The sequence below is a fragment of the Pristis pectinata genome, chromosome 20 (assembly GCF_009764475.1).
Source record: "Pristis pectinata isolate sPriPec2 chromosome 20, sPriPec2.1.pri, whole genome shotgun sequence".
NCBI lineage: Eukaryota > Metazoa > Chordata > Chondrichthyes > Rhinopristiformes > Pristidae > Pristis > Pristis pectinata.
Window position 1 is genome coordinate 25,258,251 of NC_067424.1, and position 15,412 is coordinate 25,273,662.

Below are 15,412 nucleotides of genomic sequence, written 5' to 3' on the forward strand. Positions count from 1 at the left end.
TACAAGCAGACTTTTACAGGCTAGGGGAAATCAAATGGAACACTTAAATTTCTGATGGCATTTGACTTTTGGACTTTCAGAGAATAACTTTTCAAAGGAATTCCATTAAGTTTTATGCCATTTATACTATCTTCCACCTAAATATTTACAGAGAATGTTTGCCTTTTGCTATAAGTAAATACACATTACACCAGAAATTGAGTAAAAGTTGCCATACACCTGCAAGGTATGTTGAGAATCTACCCAAGGGCCTTTACACCCAATATTCTTCATGTCGTTGCATAATTCATGGACTTCAAGCATCAATGGTAAGGCCATCACTAACTGGCTTATGAACTGAGTGGTTTAATAGACACTACAAGGGGTAGTAAAGAGTGAACATATAAGCCAGATCAATTAAGGAAACCAATTTTCTTTTCTGAAGGATATTAGTAAATCAGATGAGTTTTTAAATAACAATCTGATATTTCATGATCATCACAACTGATATAAGCTTCCTATTTTATTACTTTTTCAATTACTTGAATTTAAATTTCCCAGGAGCTGTAAGGGATTCAGTTCATGTCACTGGTTAAACTAACCCTCAGAGTGTTAATTCATTCACTTAATCACTGTTACCACACCACAAATGCAAGTGTCAAATGAAGGACAAAAAAAAACACTAAACCATCTACAATGTTAAACATTAACGTGTTCCACCATTGGTATGCTGTGGTTCCTTTATACATGATCCACAATAGAAACTGACCAAATTTTCTTACATACCACCTCCTAAACTTGCATCCTCCATCACCTAGTCATATAAATATATGGAGCCTCCTTCATTGTCACTGGGCCAAAGTCCCTGTGCAACAGCACTCTGTTGAATGCCCTACTCCTGCTAATGACTAATTATAAAGGACAATGATTAGTGTGTTGAAACAGATCACTTCCTTCTGTTCTCACAGTTTAATAAGGCGATGAAAGTAGAGTATGTTCAAAAGAGAAACTTAAGTTTTATGCATGTAACAGTTACTGACAATGGTTCTTGATATGACCATTTCAACTCTAAGCAGTCTTGATGTGTAATTATAAAAGTGTGATGTATTTATTTAGGGAAGAAAGAAACATAAAAAATACATTATTTGTATCACAGAAAGAAACAACAGTTTGCCACTACAACATAAATACAATGATTCATTTATATTATTGGACGTTAATACCACTGCCATTCCAGTCAACCTTTAGCTTTTCATTTAAACTAATATCAGATATTGGCACTGATAATTGCCTAGTCTTTCAATTTTTACTTTTCCTGCAGTAAGAAGCATAATACTGATCCCCATAGCACTGCCCCTCTCCCCAGCCCAAATGCCTCTTAACAAAACCCAATGATTATTGAGCTAAATGTTATTTGAAATTTCTAAATTAGTCATCAGATGTGTCACAGCTGGTGTTTCTGCACTCAGGGGTTGAAGAACATTTTGTATGGAGCACGGATCCGTATTCAGTGTTGGTTAGCTGTGACTGATCTGAATGCAAGAGTGCCAGTTTATCGCTATTGGTGCAAGAGCGTTGCATGGTTGAAGTTGGGGGAGACAATCCTCTGGCGAAGTTTTGTTAGGATCTCTGTGCGTTGTACTGCATAGATAGAGTAGACACTCAGAATCTTTTCCCCAGGGTAGAAATATCAAACACCAGAGGACATGCTTTTAAAATTTGGGGGGTGGGTGGAGTATAAAGGTGACATAAGAGGCAAGTTTTTTTTACAGAGAATGGTGGGTATCTGGAATGGGTTACCAGGGGTGGTAGTGGAAGCAGGCAGTTTGGAGTTGAAGAGGCTCTTAGATAGACACATGAATATGAAGGGAATGGTGGGGATATATATGATACACAGGAGGAGGACATTTAGTGTAAATTGGCATCAAGATTGGCACAACATCATGGGCCGAATGGCCTGTCCAGTGCTGTACTGTTCTATGTAAAAGTGAAATTCTGTCAATGGAGTGCATGAAAAACGAGCAATTCCAGCATTCTTTTTCAGGAAAACATAGGCAACACATGGAGCAGTTTTCCAGATGGGGAAAGGAACAAAAGACCTAAGGCAGCATTTATGTAATGCCGAAACTAAATAGGTTTTAATGCATGAGATACAAGGTTATTAGATTTAGAACTGTATTAGAACAATCTTGTGAGAAGTTAAATGAATTAAAACCTAGTTAGTTTAGACGTGTTTTTACCTGAAATAATCACTATATACATACATAAAAGTTGAAATATATTACAATTGATCCATGCTTTGCTTTAAATGCAAAGGCGAGCAGATGGGACTCGCTTAGATGTGCATCTTAGTTGGCATGGACAGGTTGGGCCAAAGGACCTGTTTCCGTGCTGTATTACTCGACACTCCATGACTCTGTGAATGATCTCATTTTAATGAGTTTGGTGTTCCAATTGTTTTCAGTGACATTGGTCCAGGTTCTTGATCATTACTGGATAGGCGTATGCATGTTTTCATGTGTATTTTAGTAAGGATAGAATTGTTCTTGGCTGGGATTCCTTACAAATGCATCTAACCAGCCTCACTACACATAAGAATGAAACTCAACTGACATAATAGATATGTTGCAAAATACACAAACTGACATTGAATTGACACCTTTGAGTGAGAAGGAAAAGAAAACAGGCAAGAAATTTAAAAGGGGAGGATGTGAGTACTTTTGGAGAACAACTCTTTTTATACTTAATAGGTTGAAAGAGTATTCAATGCAACAAGCTATTTTGTTCTGTTTTAATAACTACAGGAAATATAGGTGTGGTTTTAATATACAAACCCTGTTTTTGTTAAACTTACTATAGGCTCTGCAGGAAAAAAATTCAAAAGTGCATTGATGCATTTTCTTAATTAAATGTCAGAATCAAATCTGGCACCATTGGCTGTAGGGATCTCAGAGCATATCCATGTATTGGTATTGGTATTGATTAATTATTGTCACTTGTACTGAGGTACAGTGAAAAACTTGTCTTGCATACCAATCGTACAGGTCAATTCAAATTCAAATGTTGCAAATTCTGAGTTAAGACAATAAGCCTTTGATATCTACGGGCTGTCATTATCAGATTACTATAATTCTCTGATTTTCAATCTGTTAATATGGTACTTAAAGATGCCTTTAAATCTTCTCCACCATGTAAAATTTTTGCCATTAATTTTCTCCAATGTTATGAATACATTTTCAGACCTGGATTTTTTCCAATTTGCTCTATCCTTTAGAATTTTCATGCTGTAAAAGCAAACATTTTCACTGTTTTTCCGGCACTTAAACAATGAAGAGGAACACTGAAATCTCAAGGAATCAAAACTTCAGCTGATTGTACTGCTCCGCCATTTACAGAACCCCACTGCAGAGATATTGAAGAAAGAGGCTTAGCATTGCCAGCTTGAATACATTAACATTAATGTAAATCCCATATGTTTTGCCACTCTATCAACAGAATTTACATCAAGTAATTTTAAGAGTTGGGAAGGATTTGCTTGTTGTTAACAATTGGAAACTTTGACAAATAGTATCACAGAGTCATCAAAAATTTATGACACAGAAGGAGGCCATTTGGAGCATCATGCTTTTGGCAGTGGGAAAAGAGCTCTTAACCCTAATCCCACTTTCAAATACTTTGTTCATAGCCCTGCAGGTCATAGCTTTTCAAGTACACAAATAGTTTTCAGGTTTCCACGTCCACCACCTTTTCCACAAGTGAGTTCCAGACTCCTACTTCCTGTGGGTAAAAAGGGTTTCCTCATCTCCTCTCCATGCTTCCACCAATTACTTTAAATTTATGGTGCATTTTTTTTTACCTTTGTACTCAGGGACAAGAATGAGAGTGACTAAAATGAAAATGCAAAATTCTTGCACGTGAGGGTTGAGACGTAAGCAGACTTGCACCAAGAGCTTTGTTTTTACAGTTAGGTTTCTCAAAAACACGAAACAATTCACTTTGGTAATGAAGAGTCAGATAATTAATATCCCAAAGTATTTTTGGAAATTATGACATTGCAGTTATTTGAGGGGGTGATGGTGTAATAGTTACTTCATTAGTGAAATCTTTGAAAAGTAAAACAGCTGCAGTTTTCCCTTGTATCAATAGTTTCTCCATTAGGACCAAAATTGTGACATGTGTTCAGAGGAAGCAGACTGGACAGCTGGTCAATGGCTTATGAACTGTTTATTAAGAACAGCTGAACATTTCTATGAGTCATTGGGAACAATGGGAGGTGGGGAGAGAACGACTTACCAGGATGGAAATATATGTGTTTGCCCAAGCTACATTGTTGCAACAGCTGGTTTGTTTTTTTATTGAAAAGGTCAGTTGTTGCTTCAAATCAGAGATTTGATCTGTTTCTGGGAATGAGCCTTTGATTTTTTTTTGCAAGGAAATATTCTTGGTTATTGGGAAATCAGATGATGGACATTATTGAAACAGGAGTTTTGCGCATGTATTGGTTTTGTTGTTCCCTAACTGTACCTCTTTCTAAATACCCAAGGATGTAATATTTTTTCTCAAATCAGGTTGACTTGAAAGTATTTTTTTCTATTTGTGATTTTTCTCCTTGCTGTTAGCCCTTTTGGAGGATCATTTCAAGGTACTGATCTAATAGATGCTAAGCTTTTGGAATGTGGCTGTTATCAATGTCATTGGAACAGAACACATTGTGGAATGTTTTCCTTCAGGATGTGTCACACCAAGCTTGAAAATATTGTGGTTACAATTACCTCTCTGCACCATTCTTTTATTCATTTATGAGGGTGTCAATGGTGAGGCTAGTATTTATTGCCCATCCCTTAAGGTGGTGATGAGCTACTTTCTTAAGTTGCTGCTATCTTTCTGCTGAAAGTTCTTGCACAGTGTTATTGGCTAGGGACTTTGAGGATTTTGACCCAGTGAAGGTCCGGGGAAGTTCAGTTCATCTCCAAGTCAAGATGTTTTGTGACCTGCAGGAGAACCCTTGGGTCTTATCATTACACTTGTTGCCCTTTTTGGTAGCAGAGTTTGCTTAGTGGGTTTAAGTGCTGTCAAAGTAGTCTTGTTGAATAACTGCAATACACCCTTCAGAAACAGTGCCAGGGTCAAGACCTCCTGACAGATGTGACTTTTTTGTGTGTTATTGGAACTGCACACAGACAAACAAGTAGGGAATATTACATCAAACTCCTAATGCTCAGGATCCCCATATTCTGATCTGTCATTGTAGCTACAGTATTTATGTGGCAGGTCCAGTTAAGCTTTGGGTCAGTTGTGATTGCCAAGTTGTTGATACTGGAGTTTCAGTGATGGCAATGTCACGGTAGTAGGGACAAAATGTTGTAGTCTGTAGATATGGTTTACTTGGAGGCTTTAGGAACCATTAATTATAAAACACCATCCTTCAATCAATTCTCATGATTGATGCAAGTTGTACTTAGTTGTAGAAATTGCTGTTGTTTATGATGAACTGTTAATGCAGCATAAACACACAACAGTGGGGGATACTTGGCAAAATTGTATGAGCTCCCTTCACTGAGTTGTGTGCAGCAATGTGGAATTCTAATAGTTAGGACAGGATTCCTTCCCTTTTGAGGAGGGGGTTATAGATGGAAGTTACCACTGAAAGGGGCTGACCACTGCCAGCAGATTTTCAGCCTGGTCTGACTGGACAAAATCCAACAGATTTGGAGAAAGTTGGGTGTGGTAAGACCTGGGACTTGGAAGAACATTGGAGGCAGAGGAAAGGTGAATCAAAGAACAAGGAAGATACTCCAATAACCATGTAGAATCGTGTATAAATGGAGCAGAGCAGGCTGTCAGATGTACCAAGAGGCACATAAAGCGTAGGTAGTGGACCTACAGATAAAGAGGGACCAATACAAGGAGGAATTAGAGAGCATGAAGGAGAAAAGAGCCATGTAGAGGGCAGGGAAAGGTATGAGAGACATAGGAGACATAGACAAGACATACCCCAAATACAATTCACCATTTACCAGAACATGCATAACTATGGGTAGTAAAGTATAGAGTACTCACTCTTCTGCTCAGTTTACTCACTGGTCCTGTAGACTATTTCAACTTGTTGTGGATTGATGTCACTTAGAGACCAGAGCTGTCGAAGTATTAAGCCTTTATCAGCTACTGATACAAACATAGTGGTTTTTAATGAGGGTCTCCCTGAAATTTTGGAATATGTTATTTTATACAGCTTAAAAATGAGGGCAATTAATGTCAATCATCGGATACATCATGACCGTTTATGGTCATGCTAGTAGACAGGCACATCCCTTTATGTGCAAAGGTTTAAGACAGGGTGCCTCTTGTTAGCTCAGTATTTCAGTGGTACTGGATACCTACATGGAATATGAGAATTCGGAACACAAGTAGACCCTTTGAGCCTGCCCCACCATTCAAGAAGTTCATGATTGATCCAATCTTGGCCTTGAAACCACTTTTGCACTGTCTCCCAATCTCCCATGACTCACTTATGGTTTAAATGCCTGTCCACCTCCATCTTGAATATATTCAATGACTCCGCCTCTACACCACTCTGGGGTTGAAAATTCCAAAGCTTCATGACTGTCTGAGAGAAGAGAATTTTCCTCATTTCCATCTGAAATTAGCAACCCCTTATTCTGAAGTGATGCCCCCATTAAGGAAAACAGCCTCTCTGCCGGCACCCTGTTGCTTCCTATCAGACTCTTCTGTGTTTCAATATGTTATATATTGCAACGAGTACCATTCACCCAGCTCAATCTTCATGCATCAACCCTTCCATCTCAATATCAATCTAATGAACTTTCTCTGCACTGCTACAAATGCAAGCACATCCTTAAACATGGTGATCATTTCTCACATGCTTTGTGACTCTACTACCTAGCCCATTTACAGTTTGTCTGATTATTATTTGATGGCTGTTCTGGGCCCAATTGGTTTCTGTTCACAGCTTGATGATCTTTTAACAGTCCATTGGTCAATTACATCATGGCGATATGAGACTGTAGATGCCAAAATCGCCATGGCCTTCTGGAGCTCGTGGTCGCTAGATATTTTAATTGCCCTCCCCATTCCCATTCTGACTTGTCTTTCCTCAGTCTCCTCCACTGCCAGGGTGAGGCTCAAGGCAAACTAGAGGAATGGCACCTCATATTACACCTGCATAGTCTACAACCCGATGGCATTAACATTTGAATTCTCCAATTTCAGGTAAACTGCTTCCCCCTCTGTCCCTTTCCTCTCTCCTCCTGATCTATCCAGTTTCTCCTACATCCCCACCCCAGCTCCCCATCATACTGTTTCTTTCCCCTCCTCCACCCACTCCATCAACTCCTCGCACTGGATCCCCTCCCCACACTCTTCCCATCTGCCCACCCCACCTCCCTTATTTGGTTCCATGCTGCACCTTCCTATCTGATTCTATCACCTGCAGCCCTTTGTTGCCTCCACCTATCACTTCCCAGCCTCTGTTGCTGTTTCCACTCTTCCCTCCTCCGTCTGCCTATCAGCCCTCCTCACCTGGATTCACTTGTCGCTTGCTAGCTCTTGTTCCACTCCTTCCCCTCACCTCTTTATGCTGGCTATCTCCTCGCTATCCTTCAGTCCAGATGAAGAGTTTCAACCCAAAGCGTCGACTGTCCATTTCCCTCCCCAGATGCTGGCCAACCTGCTGAATTCCTCCAGCATCTTGTTTATTGGCCAATTACATCAATGTTTCCTGCCCTTATCTCATCAATGTTTCTAGCCTTTCAAGGTTTCGATGTGGATTAACATTCTTACGTTGACTAACACTTTCAACCCTGTCTGGTTGAGCTGACAAAACAGTCTCAGTTGTCTCATCTCTATTTAATGGATCACTTTATATTTGGCCAAATATCTCGTAATTTAAGACCAGAACCTCTATTGTTAACATTTAAGTGTAACTTCAATTATGAAAATAGGTTGGTGACTGGTGTTTTATAACCACTGGTTCTTGGTGCCTCCTCCACTAATCTACAGTATATCTGGAAACTTTATCCCTCGCTCTCTGATAAAGGGTCTTAAACCACAATTCTTAACAGTTTATCTTCCTACTGATCCTGCCTGACGTGCTGTATGTTTCCACATTCGTTTTTTATTTGGAATATCAAGACGGACCTGTTGGAAATTTTCACTGCCTTGCACTTGAGTGGCATGAATTGTACTTATCAGTTCATGCCTCAATGTCGTCTACGCCTGTTGTCTGTGCCCATGCAGGAAAGGGCTGCTTTGTTATCTGATGAGTTGCAAGTGGAAACAAACTTTGTGTAGTCATCGGGGAACCTCATCATTTCGGACCTCATAATGGACAGAAGGTCATTGAAGATGGTTGGGCCTAGGGCACCGCCCTGATAAAGTTTGGCCTCTAACAGCCATAACCATCTCCCTTTTATGTAGGCATAGTTCTAGCCAAAGGAGATTTTTCATGTTGATGCCTATTGACTTCAGTTTTTCCAGGGCACTTTTATTCCCCATTCAGTCACAAAACCCTTGGTGAAATTGTCAGTCACTCTCATCATGCCTCTGGAAATCACTTGATGTTTGGACCAAGGCAGTTATGTCCAAATATGAAAATTAAGTGAATTTCAGAGCTGTACAATGTTGGTGAAACCCAAACTGGTCATCAGTTTTCAGGTTATTGATGCTGCTTGATGCCACTATTGAAACACCTTCCCTCACTTTCCCAATGATTTGCAAGTACACTAACAGAGTGGTCATTAGTCGATTGGATTCTTCCTGCCTTTTATGAAGAGGGCATACCTGGAGAATTTTCAGGGAGATGCAAATGTTGTACTCAGCAAGAGGTGAGGTTTGTTCTGGAGCAGATGTCTTCAGAACCACAGCTGGGAGGTAACCTGCTCCCATTGCTTTAACTGCATCCAGTTCTCTCAGCTGTTTCTTGAATTCAGAGGAGTCAATTGGTTTGCCAGCAACCTCGGGAGGAAACTGATTTAATCTTCTACTCTCCCCTTCTAGCTGAAGATGGTTGCAAATGATTCACCCTTCCATAGAGGATGGGGCTGTTCCTGGAATTGTCTTCATTATGTTTATTTGAGAGTTGATAGACCAACTAAATGTAATATAAGTATTTGGCTTCAACAAGCCACAGCTGAAAGAACATTTAACTCTTGGTGGAGTCATGTCCAGACAGTGCAGAGTTTCTCTGGCAAGTGTTTTATTTTATAAGTGTCACTTCTCCAGGTCAAAGTTTGCTTTGTTGTTGAGCAATTATTTTTGAACAGCTAATAAATGCAATCTGCAAATTAGTGAGTAAAAAGATCCTCTGCAACAAAATACATCTCTGTAAAACCATTGCAGAGAACTGCCAATGTTGAAATTAATTCAATATAGTTACCAATGTTTATAGTTTGAGTTTTCAATACATAGGCGGGGGGGGGGTGATAGAGGAGGGATGAAGTGTGCGTGCTGCTCTAGTATAATAAATTTCTGCAGCAAAGGCCAATTGTGACATCATGAAAAGCTGATTTGAAGCCAATGTTACAAAGTGGACCTCAATGGTTCTGCTAAATGTCATCTATTAAGCATGCACAGAGAACCTAATGTTCAATGCCTGGAAATGCCGCTATACAATGCCAGTTAAAGGAATTATCAATGGTCCATTGCTGATTTATTAATGGAGAACCACTTAGAGTAAGGAGTGGATTGGTCAACTTCTCAGGGGTATCTGATAGTCATACAACACAGAAATGGACCCTTCAGCACACCCTGACCATGCCAACCATTAAGTACCCACCCAAACTAATTCCATTCACCAGCACTTGCTCCATAGCCTTCAATGTCTTGGCAATTCAAGTGCTTGTCCAGCTGCTTCTTAATGTGAGTCTCTGCTTCCACCACCTTCCCAGGCAAATTCTAACCACCCTCTAGCTGAAAGAAAAAATCATCTTTTTATCTTCTCTAAACCTCTTGCTGGTTATCTTAAACCTATGCCCTCTGGTGTAGGCCCCTCTGCCATGTGGAAAAGTTTATTATTGTCCTTAACTACCAGCAGGAATACAGTGTGATGAGGAGAATAAGGAGAGGGCACACAGAACTGTAAGGAGAGAGGGTCTCTCAGCAGAAAGCCCCACCTACATTGGATAGCCATGGAATAATTCTCCTCAGTGTGATGCAGTACATTAGGAAAATCTGTTTCATATCCTCTGAGGAAATATTCCTCAATTGCAGCCACAACAATATGGCCAGTTACACATTGCCAGTGGCAGCTAAGGCCAGGGCAATGGTTAATTTTCCCCTCTCAATCATTCTGGGTTGAAGCAGGGAATATCTGCACCTCACTCAGGCTTTAAGGAGGTCATGGATACACCATGAGAGTGGAAGTTATCACCATCTCTCTAGGCAGAAGCACCAGGCAACACAATTCTGGGACTCAGAATGTTCTAACTCTACAAATGTGCAGAACCTATAACACGATGAATGCATAAACTGAACAACACTATGAATGTAAAGAAAGCCATGCACTTTTTTTTTGTATCTATCTTTTAAAGTTTATTTTAAAAATTAAAAAAAAGGATTGTTGTATTCCCAGTGGAGCAGGTTACCATTAACTACACTCAGGTTGCCATGAGGGCACTGCACCAGAAGTAGAGACGAACATAGAACATAGAACTTCAGCGCATCATGTCCATGCTGAACACAATGCCAAATTAAACCGGATTTCTTCTGCCTGTATGTGATCCACTTGCTGCATATTCATGTGTCTGTCCATCCTTAACCCTAAGGGCTTCTATGTCTTGAATGTGTTTTTTGTTATTAATGTCACTGCCCTTTAAGTAGTCCACTGTGCCTTCTTTCTTTGATCCACCCTGCTGGTAGTCATTGCAAGATATATTGGTTCTATCATTTCACCTGTGTTTGGATTCTGTGCAAATCCCACACAAAAGAGCACAATCTATGTAGAGCATGCAATTGGGCCACCAGCAATCTCGTCATACAGACTGTTGACATTCTCAGACGATGCTACTTCTGGCTAAAAATGCTGTGGAGGACATGCACTATGAGGCAGAAAGTCATGGAGCGCAGAAACAGGTCCTTCTGCCTATTATCTGCGATGACCATCAAGCACCCACTGATGCTAATCCTACATTAATCTGATTTTTATTTTTCCCACATTCCTAACAAATCTCTTCTGCAACTGATCAGAATCAGGTTTATTATCACTGTCTTATATAACGTGAAATTTGTTGTTTTGCAGCAGCGATACAGTGCAAAGACATAAAATTACTATAAATTACAAAATAAATAAATAGAGGGGAAAAAAAGGAATAATAAGGTCGGTTCATGGACCATACAGAAATCTGATGGCAGAAGGGAAGAAGCTTGTTCTAAATCATTGAGTGTCGGTCTTCAGGCTCCTGTACCTTCTCCTTGATGGTAGTAATGAGAGGAGGGCATGTCCAGGATGGTGAGGGTCCTTCGCGATGGGGAGGGTTGTGCCTGTGATGGAGCTGGCTGAGTCTACAACGCTATGCATCCTCTTGCAATCCTGTGCATAAGAGCCTCTATACCAGGCTGTGATGCAACCAGTCAGAATGCTCTCCACCATACATCTATAGAAATTTGCAATAGTCTTGTGACCCATCAAATCTCCTCAAATTTCTAACAAAGTAGAGCTGCTGGTGTGCCTTCTTCATGACTGCATCAATGTGTTGGGTCCAGGATGGATCCTTGGACACTCAGGAACTTAAAGCTGCTCACTCTTTCCACCGCTGACCCCTCAATGAAGACTAGTGTGTGTTCTCCCATCTTCCCATTCCTGAAGTCCACAATCAATTCCTTGGTCTTGCTGATGTTGAGTGCGAGGTTGTTGTTGTGACACCACTCAGCCAGCTGCTCTATTTCACTACTGTACATCTCCTTGTTGCCATCTGAGATTTTACCAACAACAGTGGTGCCATCTGCGAATTTATAAATGGTGTTTGAGCTGTGCTTAGCCACACAGTCAGGAGTTTAGAAGGAGTAGTGGGCTAAGCAAGCATCCTTGAGGTGCGCCTGTGTTGATTGTCAGCGAGGAGGAGATGTTACTACCGATCCGCACTGACTGTGGTTTCCTGATGAGGAAGTTGAGGATCCAGTTGCAGAGGGAGGTACAGAGGCCCAGGTCTAGAAGCTTGGTGGTTAATACTGAGGGGATGATGGTGTTGAATGCCGAGCTGAAAATTGATAAACAGCAGCCTGACATATGTTGCTATTGTCTAGGTGCTCCAAAGCAAGTGGAGATCCAGTGAGATTGCTTCCGCTGTAGACCTGTTGTGGCGGGAGGAAAATTGCAGCGGGTCCAGGTCCAGGTCCTTGCTCAGGCAGGAGTTAATTCTAGCCATAACCAACCTCTCAAAGCTCTTCGTCATAGATGTGAGTGCTACTGGTCAATAGTTGTTGAGGCAGCTCACGCTGTTCTTCTTGGGCACCTATATGATTGACGCCCCTTTGAAGCAGGTCAGAACCTCTGACTGCAGCAGTGAGAGGTTGAAGATGTCCCTGAACACTCCAGCCAGTTGGTCGGCACAGATTTTCAGTACCCTGCCAAGTACACTGTCGGGGCCTGACGCCTTGAGAGAGTTCACCCTCTTGAAGGAAGTTCTGACATCAGCCTCCAAGACAGATCACATGGTCACCAGATGTTGTGGGGATTCACATAGGTATAGTGTTATTCTCCCTTTCAAAGCATGCATAAAAGGCACTGAGCTCATCAGAGGGTGAAGCATTACTGCTGTTAGGTTTCGCCTTGTAGGAAGTAATCACATGTAAACCCTGTCACAACTGTCATGCATCTGATTATGTCTCTAGTTTCGCACGGAGTTGCCTTTTCACTCTCACTATGACCTTCCGTAGGTCGTACCTGGACTTCTTGTAGGGTTCTGGATCACCAGTCGTGAACGCCACAGCTCTAGCCCTCAGTAGATTTTGAATCTCCTGGTTCATCCAGGGCTTCTGGTTAGGGAAGACTCGGTATGTTCTCAAAGGCACATACTCATCCACGCAGGTCTTGATGAAGTCGGTGACGGCCGTGGCATATTCATTCAGATCCGAAGATGAATCCCTGAATATGGTCCAGTCCACCGATTCAAAGCAACACAAGTGAAGGGTGTAGTGGATACAATAATTGAGTGAGAAAATGAACTTGAGGCAAATTATCTGTGGTCTTATTGAATGGCAGAACTGCTCAATGAGCTACAAGGTCTTCTCCTTCTCATCTTTATTTTCTTGCACCAAACTCTAATGGTGTGTCTGGTGAAAGATCACTGACTTTCAGTCTGCAGACAGCCTGACAGGGTGACACCAAGCAGACCAGCTTCAGACTGCATATTCCTGACATGAGTGGCCATGATTTGGCTGGGTGACCAGTAGTGAGGATGCTGCCAGTGGTGATCTGGAGAGGGGATGATAGACTCGTACTCCACAGGGCTACTGCCTCCTCTCTGAGGATGGAGGTTAAACAATCCAATAATCTGCTGAAGGACAGAATGGAGAAGCAACATAGCCCATTTGATCACTGGGATTCAGAGCAGTGATGCCCTTTGCCTCCTTTCAGATTCCTTCTTCTTCAGCCCTTTGCCTCTTCCACCTATCACCTCCCAGCTTCTCACATCTTCCCTTTCATCCCCCACTTCCCCACCCGCCTGCCTTCCCTCTCTCACCTGGACTCACCTATCTCGTGCTCCTCCACCTCTCCCTACCCTTTTATTCTGGGTTCTGCCCTCTTCCTTTCCAGTCCTGATGAAGGGTCTCGACCCGAAGCATTGACTGTTTATTTCCCTCCATAGATGCTGCCTGACCTGCTGAGTTCCTCCAGCATTTTGTGTGTGTTGCTCCAGATTCCAATATCTGCAGAATCCCTTATGTCTCCGCTGAGATGCCATGGCCAGAACTTGCAAACCTGTAAAGTAACTTTACAGATAGCCTCACAGAGTGACCCCAAGTAGCCCAGCTTCAGACTACATCCTCTCATTATGAGCACCCACAATTTGGGTTGGGTGACCAACAGCGATAGTACTGCCAGAGTGGCAGTGGTGAGATCTTAAAAGCCATCATCCAGAGCGAGAGGGAATGATCACTTCATGCTTTCTCATGGAGCTTGCATTAATTTCCATTGCAACTTTCATATATTGGCTGTCCACTGCTTTGTTGCAATGGAAATTAATCCAACAGTCAACTGTTTCTTCCACAATAAAAGCAACATCTTCAGAAAGAGAAACACAAGTAATGTTTGAGATTGAAGACCTTCCATCAGAACTGGTTGTAGCGATCCTCAAATGCATGCAGTTAGAGCTTGATAATAGAAACAAAGAAGCATAGTGTGTTGCAGATAGTAGTGCTGTAGGACATGCTCAACAGTTTGGGCTGTGCTATTGGAGGATAAAACTGAGCCAAGATCACAGATGGATGACACAACAGAACTAGCCAGTTCACAGACTGAGAAAGTAAGTTACTTATAGTTGGAGAATTGAGCAGAGAAGGTTGAAGGTAAATTTTGTAAGCAAATAGAACAATATATCATTCTGAAAAGCAACACATAAATGTCCTGTTTTACATATTTGCAAATTGTAGGAATAAAGTACATTTTTGGAAAAATATATTACTTGCTATCTTTTGGTATCTTAAAAGAGAGTGAGAGTGATTTACGTTAATTTTAACACATTTCCTTAAAAGATTTGCATCTAACTTCTTGGGACACAAAGGGAAGTTTATCTTCAGTTCAACTAGATTCCATAAATCAGGTTGTACACTGCCTTACTCATGAACAGAGACTGCATTGGGATGTTTACAAAAGGTTACCTCTGCCAACAAGTTTTGCAAATTATTTTATTGTATAAAGATATTCTTGAATCATATTTTACATGCAAGCTTCAATTATTGTTTCTTTAGTATTTATACAACCAGTTCCTAACTGTTTAAGTATTGTTGCATAATAAGATAAATATAATTACAACTGTATTCTGAATGTAATGGTTACAAAAGAATGCAGGATAAGTGCCAGTAGAAGAGTGATTGATTGACATTTCGAAGGATTATCTTCTAATTCTGGCTTAATTATAAGGCTTCTGACACCTGTTTGACTTGCAGCACAATTTCAGTGCCCCACAGACCTCTGATTATCAAATGGTTTAATGATCCTGAGAGCAAGTTTAAGCTGTGAAGGACTCTTCCGATACAGTTCACTAAGAGGATGCTTGCACCTAACTTTTAACCTAGAGCCGCAGCCCTGTACTTCAACACCATTAACACTGCAGCCCAATTTCCTTTTGTATTTCCTGTTCTGCTGAGTTTACCCTGAAACTAAGTTGTGGAATGAGTCCAGCTCTTTAGAAATTTTGAGCCCTTGTCTGAAGCAACTAAGACCAATCATGGAATGTTGGACCTTCTAATCTGTATA